At 35.0% G+C, this 19830-nt stretch overlaps 1 protein-coding gene across 2 annotated transcripts in view; it reads right to left on the bottom strand.

The window, feature by feature from the left end:
• LOC145665854 (retinol dehydrogenase 14-like) overlaps positions 1-19417 on the bottom strand; it is an 81958-nt gene extending 62541 nt beyond the window's left edge. Inside the window, exons 1-2 of one of the 2 annotated variants that reach the window (XM_081732967.1) lie at positions 19085-19417; positions 6955-7146 (exon numbers count right to left, since the gene is read on the bottom strand). The gene's annotated coding sequence lies outside the window, so the exon portion shown is untranslated. The remainder of the gene's footprint in view (positions 1-6954; positions 7147-19084) is intronic. The other variant, XM_081732968.1, reaches the window with a different exon arrangement.
• Positions 19418-19830: the final 413 nt, after the last annotated feature.

Here is a 19830-nt window from a genome sequence, read left to right as displayed (position 1 = left end):
AAAGGAAGTCACCTTTTGGATTCAGCAGTGATGGGAAAATCTGTTCTTGCAACATCAAGATATCTGTCCTCATTTAGGTTCCCATGGATAAAGAACAGCCTGATGATACGAATATTCCAAATGCTACACCATACCATCACCTTTCCCGCACCAATTACTCTTGAGGCAACTGTCCGTGCTGGATTTCTATCTGACCAATAACAGTGATTCTGTTCATTGACCTCACCGTTCCTATGGAACAGAACCTCAACACTAAACACACTAAGAGGAAACATTTGATCCTCGTTACACTTCATCACAGCTCATTCTGCAAATTGCATTCTTCTATCTGGGTCATCCTCCGTTAGGTATTGCTGCAGTTGGAGTTTTATGGATGTTACTTGACTGTGTATCCATCTGCAGCTATACGTCTCGTACTGCCTTTCGGACTTTTCACCAAGGGTGCTACAACTGCCGTTTCTGTTGCCTCATACGTTGCAGTCCTTGGTTGTTCTCTGTGTTATTTGCCGTGTACAGATCCAGAAACTCTAAATTTCTGCAAAATACTCGACAATGTAGTATATGCAATGTTGTCATGTGCATGCCGGGCATTGAAGTAATCAGCGATGTACTGCGTTCCACACTGTTGAGAACAATTTCAATCCTATCTTGGCGGGTAAGAGTCATATTACATCACCTAAAGGCACAATTCAAAATTCATTACATGATGGAATATGCAACGTTTACTTTACAAAATTTCATTATTGATTAAAGTTAGGTGAAAATTAATTTCAGATTCGTATTTCTGGTGAAATTCTAGTCTAAAGTCATGTGTCATATGCCCCTCTTCATTTGAAATATTGGGTCTGAATTCGAAATGGCGGATTTCAAGATGGCCACATGTTAATAATGTCAAATGGCACCATCTGGTGCACCCCCAACCCAATTACCCATATCGAAACCTTCGTCATCTTTCCTCAAGTCATTTCAAAAATACAAGAGTGGCGCGGGACTTTTGCCTCACGTTGTATTTTATATATATATATATTGTAATTCTAGACTATGCAGAAGAAACAATATTAGTTAGAAACTGGACAAAATTAGATACGTAAGTCAAAATTGAATATCTATGTGTCATGCTCCACTTCCGCTTAACTTGGTATAAGTCAGCTCTAAACGTGAGTTGAATAATCGCGTCTTGGAACTATTAGTATAAGTGATTCATACTTATGCCTGGTAAAATAAAAAAATCGCCTCCTGAAAACCTGTTTTTTGACTTATACTATTACTCCTGCTCAGTTTAGGATATATTATACTAATGTGTTGCAGAAACGAGCAAAAAGAAGTATCTTTGTTTAAAAAAAATAAATGGAAAAATTTCAATCCCAACCAACAAAGAACAGAATAGCATATTTTCCTTCCTTTTAAAAATTCTAATCCTGATTATGACGTTTCCGACAAGAATTACTGTATGAAAGCATGAAGCGTACCTGGAAGTAATGGCGTACAATCTGAACACCTAGAAATTGCATTTAAGAAGTTGGAATGATACCAATCTTCTCTGTGGCAGCCAGTTCTACTGCCTTTCTTTATAGACTGTGAAAGTTATTCCTCTTGCCTTTAGAAAATATAGTTTAAAAACATCTTTAGATTATTCATAAGGAATTTGCAGAAAGCAAGTCTTTGTTGAGTTCCATTATAACTACTCACATTTAGTCGGCTATTAACATATTTCTTTAATGATTAGTTACGTGTTAGTTGAAATAATAATTAAGATTTTCTAGTTGTGATCACGACACGATTACGTCATGTACCCATGTAACAGAAGAGTAGTAGGAATATACAATATATAATATATATAAATACCTTTTGATAATATCATTTATTTACAGAATTTTTAAAAATTTGGTAATTTTCAGTGTTTTGAAAGAAGTGTTTTTACTGTATTTTGATCATTTCCCTTTACAACAATGAAATTAGTTTATCGAAACCAAACAAATCGTACATTTATTTTCTTTATTATGCACAAGTGGGTGTTGTCCTGTTTACATAATCTAACCCCCTCTAGCGAGTGAGAGAAGAAATAATATCGATGGAGGATTACGAATAACTTGAAATAAGTGCGTGAAGATGTAAGCTTTGTAAAAGAAAAACATTTTTTCCCCTCTTAGTCGCCTTACGAAACTAAGTTTCCAGTGACTATTTTGACAGTTAATTTTTAATTTAATAATTATTTCTTTACTGTATTTGAGCAATACAATATGAGTACTGAAATATAGCGACTGCAATTACTTGTAGAACAAGTTCTGACATGCAGTGATGTCAATTTTCCTATTTTTTTGGCTGAATCTAGCCTATTTGGAGAAGCATTTAGCCTTACAAATCTACAAAATGTTTACAGCCTTAAATATTGCTTGTTTTATGAAACTGTTTTGCCATTTTTTGGCTTTTTTATTAGTCGTTAAATTAATTCTAAAAGTATTTTTTTTAATTTGAAAATGAAATGTATTTTTTTAAATTAGCCTACTTGTCATTATATCGTATTAATTGAGTTCTCTAGACAGAGGGTGTTTTATTACGCAACAAACACTTCTTTTTTTATTCTTTTTCCCTCTTCCCACCTACAGATTTACAACTACTTAACAATACTTATCGACTCAAAGAACTTTAATGTCGCTCCGTAACGGCCCCGTTTGTTACTTCTTAACTAGACCTATTATAATTTTCGTATTTCATGCGAGAATGAAGGTTTTCTAATACAAATCTAGTAAACTGTTTGGTTCTTCAAGCCACAGAGATTGTTTTTGTTTATTAAAGGAAAAAAAACAGGATATCTAATTAACAAGGGCGTATTTAGGGGCCTGACTTCCGGGCTTAAGCCTCCCCGAAATCTTGCTTAGTATAGTAAAGTAAATGAAATATCTTGCAGAATTTTCACATTTCCAGGCAAAGCCCCCCCGAAAGTTAGCAAAGCCCCTCCCGAAACAAAATCGTAAATACACCACTGCTAATTAGCTTGAAAAATCTCAATGTAATCATTATGATTCACGTGGGTGTTCGAAGAAATAAGAAGTATTTATAAGGATTATGACCTGCCGAAAGAAGCACTACTGAAAATTGGGACAATAGCAGTCTGCACAAACACAACCAATTCACAATCCAACGATGGTGCATCCAGTTCTCGAATCGATGATGAGTTATTTCAATTCAACTGATAAAATGGCTGTTGAAGTTCACAAACATTAGATGATTTTTTGATGGATTTTATCGTAATTTAAAGACATGTATGTTGCTTGTTATGGAAGGAGAGCCTCAGACGAACGGCAGAAGAAAGACTGACGTCAGTCATTCAAGGCGAGAAGGCTCCGCGGTAGGTTTTCAAAAAGTAATTGTTTGCTTTGTGACGCTCATATATATATAGTAAGGGAAGAAATAAAATATTGACTTAATGCATTTTACAATTCAGGACTTTAATAACAGTTGATGTAAGTTTTTTTTTTTTTTTTTTTTTTTTTTACCTTGCAAGTATTTAATTAACGAAGCAATATTCTTAAAGTGCATTTTAAACTGATTGACCTGTGAAATGTCAATGGGAAAGCATGGATAGAAAGCTACAGACAAATATGTAAGTTAAATCTTTAATTGAAATAAATAGTTTCAAAAGAAAAAGTAAGTAAAGAACAGCAAAATGTGGGGGAAAAAAAAATTCAAATTTTACAAAGAAATAGACTACGTAAACACTACTGTTGCGCACAAGACGAAAACAACCCAAAGAATAGCGTTTTCTCGTTCTGTCTCGTAATTTGTTTTATTGAATTCTCGTGTCACCTCGATTCTCGAATATTTCTTTGTGGTCTCGTCTCGAATCTCGGAACACATTTTCTTGTCTCATTTTGTATATTTACTATGTACAGTCCGCAGCAAAAAACCTGCAACATGAGCATGTAAGTTTATTGTGAAACTACGCCTAACAGCGCAGGAAATCAACATAGCGCCTACGTGGCACGAATCACGCCAAGAGAACCCCCGGCGTCCTCCCCTGCATACTTATTTTGGAAAAGACTTCGTTGTTTCACAATAAACTTACATGCTCATGTTGCAGTTTTTTTGCTGCGGGTTGTACAACATTTATTTTCCTAATTTTTTATTTTATTTTAGAAGTTACCTCAATCCTCACGAGAAATCCACGAGGGGTGTGTGATATAACAACATTTAAACCATATGGCTTGCGTTGATAAATGCTCTCATTCTGTTCGTGGAATCACTTTATCAATTTATAGTATTAATATTATGAATCACTTAGAACTAAGACAGTCTTTGAGATATAAAGCTTGACTGAATTAGTATTCCCTACGAGATTCGAGAAATGTCTCGTCTCGATTCTAGTCATTGTAATGTTTCTAGTCTCGTCTCAAATTAAAAAAATGTATTTCTCCTATCGTAGACAACACTAATAACAAGGGATAGTTTATTCTTGGAGGGCAGATTTTGGGGAAGATTTTTTAAAAATACATCTTAAATAATTTTGTTCATATTTCATAATCATGTATTTTTATCAATATCACTACAATGTGGTAAATGGTTTGTCATTTAAAATTCCAGAACAACTAGTTTATTTTTGGAAATCAGTTTTTCCAGGCCATTTTACCATATATAATGATTTTGAGCTTATTTCATAGAACTGAATATTTCATCAATAACCCTATAAAGTGGAACGTGTTATTCCTCCTGAAAAGACTAATAAGGGGTAGTTTGTTCTGTGGGGCAAATTTTTTGGATAATTTTCCCAAACACTGCTGAAGCAATTTTGTTCATTTTCATATATATATATATATATATATATATATATATATATATATATATATATATATATATATATATATATATGTGTGTATATATTTAATAATAACCCCTATATATATGATGTAATTCATTTCTAATGAAAACTCCACAACGGCTAGTTTATTGTTGGTTTCTTCGAAGTTTTCCGAAAATGTCTATTATAATTTTATTGAAATTTCATGAATAAATGTTTCAGTAATAACTGCAATATAAGCTGAGTCACTGAAAGTTGAAGCGAGAGAAAGTTTAGTGAGAGAGTCCGTACTTTTACTTGTTTCGTTTTACGTCTATTTTTAGTTGTTTTCAGGATATTTTCGGATTCTAAATAGTTCTTTAAGTAAGAGTTATTATGCATAAAATATTCTAATCTATTTCTAATTTAAGAGTCCTCATCCCGGCGAAATTAAAATACCGCTAATTTTACAGTAATTATGTGATATCTTCAAATAGATAAAAGATAATTGAAATATGGAACAAGAGCGCCCTAGACAATATTATTTTGCGTGAGGTACCGTTATCACAAGTCACCTTGTGGCTTTATGTTTTCAGCTGTTTAGACACGCGAAAATACATGCCGATTTTCAAAATGGCTCGAAATAGATTGCAGATAAGTGAGTCGTGATAACGGTTTCTCATGTAAAATGATATTGTCTAGGGCGCTCTTGTTCCACATTTTGATTATCTTTTATCTATTTGAAGATATCACATAATTAATGTAAAATTAGCGGTATTTTAATTTCGCCGGGATGAAGACTCTTAAGGAGAAAAAAACAGTTTAATGGTATTTGGTGGAAAAGAAATTGTGACAAAAGAAAAAGTTTTAAAATAGAGTTAATGTACACTCATGTCCAAAATGATTATCGCATATCTTTAACAGTCTTGTAGTGTGAATATAATTGGATCATGATATCGCAGGGTACTGTTAACACTGATACTATGTGTATTATCGGGAAATGTATATTTGTGGTAAATTTCATAGAAAAAAAAAATTATGAATACGAAAATTAGAATGAGTAAAACAAAATGTTGCTAAATGGACAAGAAACAGTTTTTTTTCATTATATTGTTCTTATTTTACAGCTCTTTTGACATGCAATTTGCCACACACATGTCTCTGCCGATTATACACATAGGAAGTGTGTTAAAAGTACCCTGCGATATCATTATCCAATCATATTCCCACAAGACTGTTATAGATATGCGACAATCATTTTGGATATGAGTGTATATAAAATTAATAGCTCCATTGCGGTACGAAGATGCTGAGTTACCTACTACATACTTCAATGGATAAAATTTAAATATTGGAAGTCTCTCAAACACCCAACAGGAGTGTTTGTCTTTGTATATTTTATATGTATAATGGGTTAGAAACTTATTTGAAATGTTTATTATTATTATTATTATTATTATTATTATTATTATTATTATTATTATTATTATTATTATTATTATTAATAATAATAATAATAATAATAATAATAATAGCTTGGAAGTAGAATGAAGAAATATAATGATAATGTGAATAACTATTGATGTAAACGTATTTATAATTTTTAGTGACTTCTCCTTCTCTAATTATATTTTTGGCTGGTTGACTGCCTGGTTACCAGTATATTAACAGTATTTCCTTCATTCTCGTGAATTGAGAGTCCCCCTGGGGGAAATATTCTACAGTCACGATTGCGTACGCTGATTTAACCCTACACCACTGAATACGGAGGCCGCAGTGGCTCAGCATTCACTTCTGGTGCATGGGATCCTTGGTTCAATCCCACCTCGCGCCAAGTGACAAACACCGTGTGTTTGGGTTTTATCAGGGGCTGTCCCGTTTCTTACCACTTTCTTCATTGCATCATTTCATACATTTCTCATCCTCACCATCTCCTTTAGCCTAGCCGGTATAAACGTGGGACGTAAAACTTAAAGATTGCATTTCATTTCACCATTGAATACGGAATTGGTACCGGAGTGTTCTACGTATTAGCAGAAAGTTTCAGCTTCTGCAATGAATAGGCCTACTTCACGTACAGAACAAGAACTAAAGTTTCGATCGTTACCATTTACATGCAAAGACTGTTCTACATTTAAAATAAATAAATAAATAAATAAAATAAAAATAAAAACACATACCTTAAAAGTTGGTTCCTTCCTTCCCTGCTGAATCTATGCAGATCTTGATGATTTAACCGCAAAAACCATTGACGATCACCGAAGACTTCGCAGTTGAATCGTGTCAGGCGCCGAAGTTAGAATCTGATTGCCATTTCACATACAATTCCACATTCCTTCTCCTTCCAAACGTAAGAATTACGTCACCAGTCCCTTAATAATAATGTTTGATATTTAGTGAATAAAGTAACTGTGAAAAAGGAAAGTATATATATAAAAAAAAATGGCGTAACAATTTCAGTAACAAACTATGAGCGGGAAAGCTACAGTGGTGCCACCTAAGAAGATTCCAAAGCGTAGTCAACAAATGCAAAGAGAAAGCTTCGGCCTTCTTGTTTGACGGAGTGAAATGAAACATTTGATGCCCAGAGTTTCTCAAACAGTGGTCTTCTTAGATTGAACATTAGTAAAAACGGCAGAAAAAAATAAAATTCAAGTCAACTGCTCAAGGGTGGATCGAGGGGGCGATCGGGGCAATTGCCCCCCCAGAAGAGGAAACTTTTTTTGTTTTATATATAAATGAAAACCATCCCAGAGTTTGGAGCTCTTAAAAGTAGCTCTAAGTAGCATTATTACAACCCACCGGCCCTCCCAGAAGTCTGTCCTGGATCCGCTCCTGCAACTGCGGGTCACACATTACAGTTGAGAATCTTAAATACGTGTCCTTTACACAAATAATAATTTGTACATAATTTAATACCATAAAGATAAAACAACTTTTTTGATATTTCTCGATAGAGTTCAACTATTTAAAACATTCTAATAAACTCTGTATTTTCTTCTTTTATTACCAACATTTAAAAAAAAATAGCAATTACCAGTGGTCTAGTGGCTAGCGCGCAAGTGACTTTGATACGGAGTCCTCGGTTCGGTTGAGTGGAAGAGGACTGAAACTTCAACCCAATACGATGATTCAGATTCTATCTTTAGCTGTATACGTAGGGTCTACCCACGTCTCATATAGTCTCCGTGCTTTAAAGACAAGCCATACACCAGAAGTAAGTTTTCTACCACTAAGTCAGTGGTGCCCACCCCCCCTTATGTCCATGACGCACCCCCCCAAGTGTCTATCCGTAGGTGTTCTTCCATGAAAAAAATCTTCTTTTCGATTAATTTTACCCCCCCCATCAAACATATTTATATGGATTTTTAACCCCCCCACAATATTTCAATGACGCAGTTTGCGTCATAGCCCCCCCTTGTGGGCACCCCTGACTAAGTTACCGTCCCCCCTGAGTGGGTCCATGTAAAGGATGGTGGTACACTCATGTCGAAAATAATTGTTACACATCTATAACTGTCTTCTTGTAATAATATAATTTGATAATGACTTTGCAGGATACTTTTAATGCTGATACTATGTATATAACTGGGGGACGCCGTACACTGGAAATTTGCTCGGTTTCCCGGCGGGCTCGTCCGTTTACCGCAGTTTCCAGGAAACAGCTCATAAATGCAAGGAATAGATGATAGAGAAACTAACGTAATGGAAAAGTGAATAGTATTACCCGGAAAATATTTCCTGTTTCATCTCGCTTCTCGTGTCGAAAACAACACGAAAATGCATATAGGGCTATTAAATTCGAGACCAGACGAGATAGATTATAATTCTCCGTTTTCAAGACGAGAATCGACACAACACGAGAAGTATGTTAAAATATCTAATGTGGACTCTCAAAAAATTTTATGTCTATATTTAAATTAGAAATAGCTCTGTTGAATAAGTATTAGACGAAAACGGATTTCAAAACTTATCAAATATCCAAGGAACAGAAGAAATAATAGTAAATTATTTTAATGCATGTTCAAAGTGTATTTAAAAAAGTGTTTTCATTTGTTTTTTGTCTAGAAAATTCATTGGCGGAAAATTGTGCTGAAACTTGCAACTCTACTTATGTAAGTAACGCGTAAAATACGAAAGTACATTAAAAACTAGAAAAAGTTGATAAATTAAAATAAATCATTTTTTGGACTAGTTACTGTTTAGTTTGACACAAAGAAAATGCTTAAAAATGTTCCTTCCAAATGTATGTATTTTCGTTGACTTTTGCAATTTTACACAGAGAAAAATCCGTTCTCCGGACAGCTGTATATTGTACAAATATACGGTATCCTCTTGCATACTATAGAAATCAGTACGGACATACATTATCCGTATGCTACATAGGCACTGCCCTTAGGTGTTACATCATGCCATTGCTGGATGTCTGACATCTAACAGTTTTCCGTATATGACATGCATATACTTATGTTACCTTCGTCAGCTATATGTTATATACATCCATTTGTATGTGAGATCCTGACCGCTTATATTGTTTCATACGGAAAGTACGTATAGATGAAACACTTATACGGAAAGTACTATAAAAAATGCGTTTTCAGTTATACGTCTGCTGTACGTTAAGTCCAAAAACTACAGGAATTACGCATGTAACCTATCTTTTTAAGTACGCCACTTACATTTTTTTTCTCAGTGTATGAACTGCCATATTGACTTCGTAAAACATCCTTGCATGTATAAATAACAAATAAGTCTTACGATTTGGGCACGTGATTACTTTTAAAAATATTTGATAATGCTTTACATTTTAAATTAACTGTGGTCGACAAATGTCTTTATGCCAGAGAAATGATGCTGAAACGAGGGACAATTGTATAATACAACAATATCCAAACGTCTTCGCGGTCGCTGCCTCTAACGGCTTTCTGCACTCACAAAAACCCACTCTACTTCACACTTGCTGTCGGCTGGATTTTGTTAGTTTCAGTTTTCAATGCCTTATCCTTTCCATGATCTGCAATGAGGGTAAAGCAATAAAAAATATATGCCACAGATACGCGTATTCTTTCTATGGTCTCTGTTATTAAAATAAGTCCTGAAAATGAAGACTTAGCTTCAGAAGATGTAACTAACAAGTTTGAAGAAATTGTATTTTTTACTATGTTATTGACTGTGACCTGTTTTTGGATATTTTTAAAAGAAATATCTTTTCTGTTTACATATGTATAAAATCTTATCTGAACCCTGGTATCCCATGCCCTAGTATCCCTTCTCATGCATTTTCAAAGCATATATCCATGATAAAGCTTCAATATATGCATATTTCTGCAAGTCTACTCGAGACCAAATTCACTAAACCCTGTGAGTATTGTCTACCCTAAACCTACCCAGCATGAGTTAATAATTGGTTGTTCTCTTCTTATTGTTATTTTATTATTATTTATATGAATTACGAGTGTAACAGTTACTTATTTCTCAGTAGCTTTCTGTATCTGCTTTCTCAGTAATATTTCAGTTTTAAACCAATATAAAATAATTCAATCGTTCTCCAAATGCTTGCGGAAAAAGTTAGATAAAAATGCATCAAATGTTATTAAATTCCAAAATCGTAAATTATACTAAGAAAAAACAGTGGGAAGTCGAAAATGCGAACTATTTGGAATCACAAGTAGTTCGGATTTTCGAAAATGACCAATAAAATGCCATTTAGGCTTAAATATACTGTACGGTATGCTCTTTTATCGATACAGTGCTTATACAGTTCATACAGTAATTACAGTACCATAGGTAAGGCTACTTATATTTCATGTTTCTGAAGAATCTGCTCGAATACTAAATTACACTGTTCTTGTAACTCACACTTAAAACTTAACTTGTATAGGCCTAAGTGAAAATAAAAATAAAAAATGTATGACAAACAATTACATATGAATGAGCTTTTGCAAAAACACTGACTTCACACCACGGGCGGATCCAGGACCGACTTCTGAGGGGGGGCGGTGGGTTGTCATACTGCTACTTTTAAGGGCTCCAAACTTTAGGATGGGTTTTATTTATATATATAAAATAAGGAAGTTTCCTCTTCTGGGGGAGCGATCACCCCGATCGCCCCCCCTGGATCCGCCCCTGCTTCACACAAAGAAAATTGAATTAGTGTACTGTCACTAACTTCTAGGAACCGCGTTCGAGTTTTTGACGTTCGGATTATCGACGTCCTACTGTATTTTTAATTTTTCCTTCGTAATAATTGGAATATGAGCATCACGTTGGGAATTCTACCGTGCATTCGTCTAATCCTTTATGAAATATCACATATTTTCTTAGCAGGTTCTCCTCTTCTCCCGTGGTCTCACATACCGACGAGACAAATTCCGTTGTCTAGTCACGGAAAATGTGTGATTATATGGTACGTAAAGGCTGGCGTTTTAAAGAGTTGCTCTGTGAGGCAGGTGATCGTTGGGAAGAACGAAGTCAGAACATAAACAGAGGGTAACAACAAACATCGTGACTTACAGTATATTGCCCAATCTCTCATAAATAACGAACAAGGTTACAGATTCCATGTTCAAATAGTTATTTATTTTGTTCGGCCGTTCTATGTTTGTACATAGGAATAAATGTCTATATTATTTCTTAATTATCTTTCTTTCTTAATTATTATTATTGGGAAACATGCGGTTTGTGACTTCCTATAAAAAAAAAATTAAAGGTAAATGTCAAAACTAAAATAGGTCTACTAAATTTCGAAAACTAATTTTAAAAGGGGGAGTAATAACTTTTATACGACGAAGAGACAGACTTATATAGTCAGTTAATTACAAGCAACAGAACCAGTACGGGATTAAATACGTTTTTATAAATATAATCGTAAATGTAAATCAGCCATCCCGTTCTTACGGACGGGACATTCTGGCCTATAAGTCAGCGAGACCTTTAATAAAAATTGTTGATAGTTGCTAAAATGTACAGTTCCGATAACTCAGAGTGATCACCAAAGACATTTTGCAGCTACAGCCTTATTATTATTAATAACGGAAATATTTTACGGCATTTATAATGATCAGTAATTAATCTTAAGGACGGGACATTTTTCTGACACGTTTTGTCACACGCACTGATTTTAGCTTAATTTGCTGACTTGTAAAATCGTAGTAGGCTACATTTTTCTTATGATTTGTGGAACATGTTTCCCTATATATTGGCCTACGTTTAACTTAAAAAAAAAAAAAAAATACTTTCTCTAAATTGAAAAAGAAATCAACTAATCTTACGGACGGGACAAAAAATATCTTACCGACGGGACTCGAATGCATAAGGTCTCCTTTAATGTGCTCTTTATTGCACACTTATATTAATTGTTATTCTAAAAGGAAGTAAAACTACACTTAATATTTCCAGACTTAAATTACAGAATGATATTATACAGTCGAAACGTCTCACACAAATTGCGTCTCATCATTTACATATGACATTGCACTTGCAGTAACTCTGCAACTTTTAATGACCACTTCTAATGTCACCCTGCTTAACATGTAGAATTCCATTTTCTTCTTCAGAATTCGAATAAACCCTCACCCGCTGTTTGAAGGTGATCATCAATGAAATCTGAATCTGATGATACTTCCTTACTATGCTTCCACACTGTGTACAGTACCAGTGGCGGATCCAGGGGGTGGCGATCGGGGCGATTGCCCCCCCCCAGAAGAGGTATTTTTTTATTTTATATATAAATTAAACCCATCCCAGAGTTTGGAGCTCTTAAAAGTAGCTCTAAGTAGCAGTATTACAGCCTCCCCCCCCCCCGCAGGAGTCCGTCCTGGATCCGCCCGTGCTGTGTACTGATGTTCTTGAGAGTGAACAGTTCTCCCGGTTTCAATGCAACGTTCATCAACAGGGCGAAAGTAATATCGAGACTGACCTTGTAGAATAGAACAAACATTATTCCACATTTTTCTAGTATTTTACGGTGTTCACCCACAGTTTCTTCACCAACAAAGAGTTGAATTCCTTGAGGTTTACAAAGTTGAAAGTTCGCTGCAACATTTGTAAAAATCCCTTGCTGTGGACATATCCATTTGCCATGTCCTTACTATTTCTCAGACTATTCTCTTCAATGCAGTGCTGCCAACAAGTTGATACCAAAAGTCGCTAAATTGGAGATAAAATGACTCCAATTTTGGGTGAAAAGTCGCTAAAAAATGTTCGTGGAATTTCGTCTCATATATATAAGATACATATATATAAGATACGTTATCAATTCAAGCCATAGTGCTATCTACGCTACAAGAACGTATATAAAAGACTCAAAGACTCATATATAACTAACAATAATTTCACTTTTATATATTTTTAACTTTATGATCAATTTTGCTTCAACAAAATCAAAAATGAGTTTAGAAAAACGAGCAAAATTAAAGGTCTAGAAAAAAATCTTGGTCTAAAAGGTCTATACACGCTTCTACAGATAATATGTTTGCTATCGGTAATGTATTATTTGTGCCTCTAAACGGAAGCTCTGTAAACTAAAGGACATTAAAAGCTGGAGTTCATCCCCGTTAGAAGGAAGGTAAGAGATAACAGCAATCAAAGCGGGAATAGAGAGATAAATGTTACGTACTTTCCCAGCTCGTCAACATCTGCACTGATTCAAATAAGCAAAAGAAAAATAAACATATACTGTATCTGAACTGATTCGAGTTAATAGTACTTATTTTATGACAAGTTTATCTCAGCGCAAAGTCGCTAGATTTGTAAGTAAGTCGCCAAATAGTCATTTTAAAATCACCAAAAAAGTCGCTAATCGGAAAAATTATTTTTTGTCGCTATCCTGGAAGGCAAATCCCCTAGATTTAGCGACTTTTCCCCCAAATTGGCAACACTGCTTCAATGTGCACATATCCTGCCGAAGGGTCCTTTCCCGTGTGACGTTGCAAAGAAAACTCCATTCACCAGTTACATGGTTTGACTTTGTACTTCTTTCATTGTTGAAATAGCTTACTTGTTTCACTGAACAAGTAAACCTTCAACAATGAAAAAATATAAAATCAACATCGGCTTTGAAGGTTCTTCTCTGAAAGTTCTCTTGGTTAAAATTTGTAAGAGCAATTTTGATTTTTCGTAGACACAAAAAAGTACATGGGAAAGAAAGGGAGTTCTACCATCTATCGGTTAAAAAAAAAAAAAAAACTGCTTTCAAGTCATTTTATCAGATTTGGTTTTTGAAATTTGAAGTAAAGGTACTAAAACTAAAAGTCAAACCTCTTGCAACAAATACAAATGCTATCAAACAGCAATTTTAATAGTGCCGGGTAGTATTTACGGAAGGACATACCAAATCTTACGGACGGGACACAATTTCAAGTCTTTTATATGTTAAATACGACCAACTGGTTGATTAAACTTCGAGTTCAAATTGATGTTAGGTTATTTGCTTTGCTTACATGTTTTCAGAATGATATTATTATTTTATATTATGTAAAATGTTTTTTTTTTTAACTTTTTCCCTACGGACGGGACACCAAATGCAGCGACAAGTTCGGAGCTATTTCCAAGAGAACCACAAGCTTTTTCTTGCGAACAACAGTGTCTGACAATAAAGTACAGAATGACTGTTTCCCTCCAAAACTGGCCGTTTTAAGTTGTCACGTGTTTCAAACTGACGTCCCCTACATGTCTCAGAAGAAGCTCGTCAGGCTCCACGTTAAGTTAGACATTGTAATATTCAGAAAACAAAACAAATAAGCGGAATTTGTTCTACTTCAATAATTAGAATATTTATCACCCTTATCAGATACTTTTCAAATTAATACAAAGAAAATTAAAATTTCACTCAAATGTTTACTATGGCGCGGAATGGTTGAAATGCAGGTTACAATGCAAAACCAACAGAGCCCATTCCAGTTGTTTCAGGAACTCAATTTTACTTACGTATCTCACTTATAACCAAAAAAAAAAAAAAAAAAAGAAAGAAAGAAAAGAAAAAGAAAAAGAAAGAAAGAAAGAGTGAAAAAAAGAAAGAAAGAAAAGAAAAGAAAAAGAAAAAAGAAAGAAACAAGAAATGTCACAGTGTATATCGCGGTAAGGAGTTTGGTTTCTCGCAAGTATCCAATGTGAAAATTAGAGTACGAATTTTTTAACGGCTCAACAATGGAGGTTCCTCTGCCACCGTCTGATCGTCAACAATTCTTTGGATTTCTCTTTGCCCATAATATCCCACACAAAACATTTTTTGTACTTGAGAGGTTGGTATTGACACTCAGTCGTAAAAGTGCTAAGTGGTAGAGCGTTCACCTCTGGTGCATGGGGTTCTTGGTTCGATCCCAGCTCGCACCAAATGAAATTTTGTGGTGGACAAACACCGTGTTCATGAGTTTTCTTGGGGTTCTCCCGTTACCTCCCACTTTCTTCATTTCTCATCATCACCGTCTGCTTTAACCTAGCCGGCATAACCGTGGGACGTAATATTTCATTTCATTTCAGTCCAAAAAGTACAACATAGATAACATTTTAATATTTCCAGTATTAGGTATCACTTTAATATTTGAATTATTTAGCTTTTTTTCTGTGTTTCTATTCTCTTTTCTAAATTGAAATGTATATTTAATCATTCGTGGAATAAAACATCTTTTGAATAAAAGAAATAACTAAAATAATAAAGATTGAATTGTTATCGCCCAATAAGCTTGTGTGCAACCTTACACAATATACTTACTTACGTTTTGGTGCGCGTGGACATGGGTTCGATTAGTGGATATCTTAGGATTAGTTTCATTTTAGAGTGTAATGTATTTACAGTGGAGCATATATTTTCAGGATTGCTTTTGTGGATTTTGTCGAAGACTACGCATGCCAATTTATTTGCACCCAAATCAGTGTGCCCAGCTGAATGAAATTTATTATGTTCTATCTTTGAGCTTCTTTCTTTTGCTGGAATATCCAGTACTTACTGTGCAATGATTTCATAAATACGAGATTTTCCTTTGCTTTTAAATGTACCAAACAATTAGCAATCTTAAGCTCTTTTTTGTTATTATTCAGAAAATGCCCTATTTGTTTCTTACAAGTCCATTTCATTATAAATATGTGTCGAGAATCCATATCGAAAAATAAAATATTTCAACTACAATTCACAAGTTGGATTAATTTGAGAAAAATACCTGTAATGATCTAATTTCCTACTTTTACACGAAACGGTACCAATTTTCGTGATCCATTATCAGAAGGAAGAAAGTCTGAATATTTCATGCGTAATTGCTTGTCCCGTTACAGAAGTTTTCTTTCTCAAGGCGGTATGTTTTTTTTTTTTTTTTTTTTTTTTTGTTAAATGTCGTTTAAACGTTAAATATTGGATGTTATATATTTATTTCTGTTCAATTGAGTTATTCTGTAGATGGTTAAAAGCTCCAGCATAAAATTTTTTGTTACTTTATTCCACTTTTTTCAAAATTTGATCTGCCATATTGGATCCGCCATTTTGAAGTTTTCAATTTTGGCATCGAGTTCGTGATCAGTGAGGTCATAAACTGTAGCACACTCATTGATGTGCACTTTGTTTGGCCACGTTTTAAACATTTCGTACCACCGTGTTACGTAGTAATTTTCAGTTGTAAAGTTTAATTTCGGAACAATGAAGTCACGTGGGCGGCGTCGGTCTTCTGGCTGCGGCTCTAGAAACGTCGGCGTAGGTTCTGGAGCCAACGAGGCAAGCGGGAAGTGCGCGAATCTTTTGGACGCAGCCGGACGTTGCGACGACACTCGAAGAGCGTGGCCAAAGTAAGCAACCACGAAGTTGTGTAGCCTGCCGCTAGATAGCAATTTTTGTCGGTGTAATTAACAAGCGAAGAGTTGCCAAAAACAAATCGTGTTATATCAAGAGCTATGCCTATAATCATCGTTAACGTGGCATTCCAAACAAAATCTGGACATTAATTCCAACAACTGAGCTAATATGGCTGTACTTTGACTCATAAACATTTTAAAATTATTTACTGGCATTGCTACAAGTTTCTTTTAATAAGATAATTGTATTATAGCCATCAGGTAACTCTAAAAAACGACCACAAGTAGCTTTTCTGTCATTGGTGTTGTGCATATTGCCTAACTAAACACTTAAAAAACTTGTTGGGGCAGGGTAAGCGGTTGTCCAAAAAAAAGAAAAAAAAAAGTCAGTAAAATTAATGCCACTAATGGCACCTTTTCCGCACTAGCCGTCATCGAATTTCCAACAAAGTGCAAAACGCTCCACACTAATGTACCTCGTAAGATTTTTTTTTTTTTTTTTTTTGTTAATTTTGGGCTGTATCTTATTATCCTTGCCATCTATTGTCGTCTTCCTAGCATCATAAGAAAGAGCTTCATATGACGACACGCCTAACAGATGGCGTAAGTTTTGTTCTTCATTTGTTTTTATTCATTCTCTCAAAAACTACGCGTAAGCTTCTACCCTCACCCGTATCATTTTGTTCAACGTCTCCGTTTCCCATCAAATGCTAACAAGATAGTAAAATTTAGTAATTTTGCTAAATTATGGGTGAAATGTATCAGAAACATAATAGTCATCTGCATAGAAACTTTTTATACCATAAATCACTTTACGAAGTAATAGCAATATTAATTATTACATCTAATACAAATACAACAAAGAGTTTGTTTGTGTGCCTGTGTTCGGCCTGGGAAATAGGTGAGTGTACCAGGAGTTACCAAATTTTGATCACGGGTACCTTGATCCAGGCTCCAGACGAGAACCTTTTTTAAAAAAACGAACCAGGGGGTCTTAGGAGACGGTTACCGGGACATGTAAAAGTAGTAGAAAATGACCGATATTAGCATCGAATTCATAGTTTTCGCGGTCGCTGAGATCAATGGTGAAACTCCTATCGCATTAGCTTCCAGTTTCATCCCATTCTGCTACGGGCCGGGGGTCGCCGGGGGATACCAAAGTATGTAAACACCTAGACAAGACATGCAAAAATAATCCAAAATGACCGATATTAATGTCAAATCTATAGTTTTCGTGGCCGCTGAGATGAATGATGACAGTTCCATTAGCGATGACTTTCAAATTCAGCTACCATTGTATGCGGTCCGGGGTCACCTCCGGGGGGGGGGGGGAGTTACTTAGGCATGTAAAAATAATCCAAAATGACAGATATTAGTGTCAAATTCATATTTTTCGCGGTTGCTGAGATGAATGATAATACTCCCACAGGCGTTAACTTCTAAATACAGTCCCCACCGGCTGGAGACTAGAGACTTTTTTTTAAAATTCGAACTAGGCGTCTTATTGGCGTTTACCGGGATATTTAAAAGTAGTAGAAAATGACCTATATTTTTTTCGTTCGTTGTTCAGTTTGTTTACATAGATATTTTATCTGACCCATTCGAAGAATGAGTATTTCAGCTAGTTAAATATAAATTTGTAAACTTTATTTGTAAAAAAATGACTGTAACAAAAGGAAAACTACAGTATTTTTAGGCCTAGCCAAAGCTTTTACCGCCATATCAAACAAAACTATGTGTAAATTCGAGAAATGTTGAATAATAAATAATACCGTGATCTTGATTTCGGAGGTGTTTATATAACAGAAAACTGGTTGTTGACATTAGAAACTTTTGAAGGGAATTTACAAGTACACACACAACACTCAATTAACAAACAACAATCTGAACACTACTTGCATTGTTAACATATAGGCTATTAATGATCTCTGTAATCTAGGAATTGATTGGCCTATTCAATCAATAGTGTTAATGATTCTCTCAAAATTATGACGACCCCATATTTAAACATAATGTTCAATCTGCTAGTTCCAATTCCAATACAGAGAGACCCAGGCCCGTATTCAGGGGGGGTTTAGGGGGACCGAGCCTCCCTAGATTTTTGCTGGCCCCCCTAAAATTTTCATGGTAGGCTTGCAAATGAACTATAATATGGTGGTGAACTGTCATATGGTTGGATCGGGTCCCCCTAACTTCAGTCAGCCCCCCCCCCTACAATTTTGGGCTGGCTACGGACCTGGAGAGACCGACGAGAATTGAACCTCTTTTCGGGATGTAGGGTCGTAATAGGTTTGAGGGTAGTCAAATTTATAACGTGTCAGTTTAAATTTGTTTTCAGTCCCTGTTTGATGAATGTCAAAATTAAATGGAAGGTAGCAATTTTAGATTCAGTCAAATTTAAATATTTAAATTTCAGTCCGGATTCCCCAAGGATGCATATAATGCAAGATCAATATGTTGTTTTTTTTCTAATGGTAAAATAGAAAATTCACAATTTCTAATCAAATAAATGAACATATAGTTAATACGTACCAGAGCAAGTGTTACAGAGTTCATATGTAAAAAAGACAGTTCGCCACCACTTCTTTCCATTTATTAATGGTTTAAAAATGATCACTTGATATGCATGGGTTACTTTTCACTTGAAGTGATAGTTGGAGCATTAATAACAGGGATATGAAGACCGAACTATCCAGAACTATGCACCGAGACTCTTCAGTGGGACTCGCACCCATTGTAAGATCCTCAACTTAACGGCTCAAATCGCTGGAATACCCCCAACGGACAGACTTTTCAACCTTCTATGCTTCTGCATAACACAAACCCAATAAACAAGTAACACACGTTTTACTTGGCTGTCCATTACTTAGTTCACATAGGCTTCATCAGAGGGCAGAGTGGAAGCGTACATTTCAGATCAATTCCTCTTTGTGCTGCCATCTAGGATCCTCTCCTGCGCTGAATGGATGACGACTGGAGGCGGGATTTTTATCATAAGATTTGGTCGATGTTCAGTGTTGAATTCACTGAGTCTGGGGGGCGGGAGAGGGGGGACTGAGAATATACTGTATATGCGCCAAACTAGAATGTCTACACACTTGCATTGAAATATTTGCTTTTTTCTGTTTATTTATTTATTTATTTATTTATTTATTTATTTATTTTTTGGAAATAAAAGTCTTAAAAGCAAGGGTTTTTGTTTTTCTTAAAGAAAATTAGTTTATTCTTTTGAACAACCTAATTGTTCTAATTAACAAACCGCGCTCTCATATAGACCC

Source organism: Thermobia domestica, chromosome 12 (genome assembly GCF_964235325.1).
Source record: "Thermobia domestica chromosome 12, izTheDome1.hap1.1, whole genome shotgun sequence".
Classification (NCBI taxonomy): domain Eukaryota; kingdom Metazoa; phylum Arthropoda; class Insecta; order Zygentoma; family Lepismatidae; genus Thermobia; species Thermobia domestica.
This window is presented reverse-complemented; position numbering and strand designations above follow the sequence as displayed.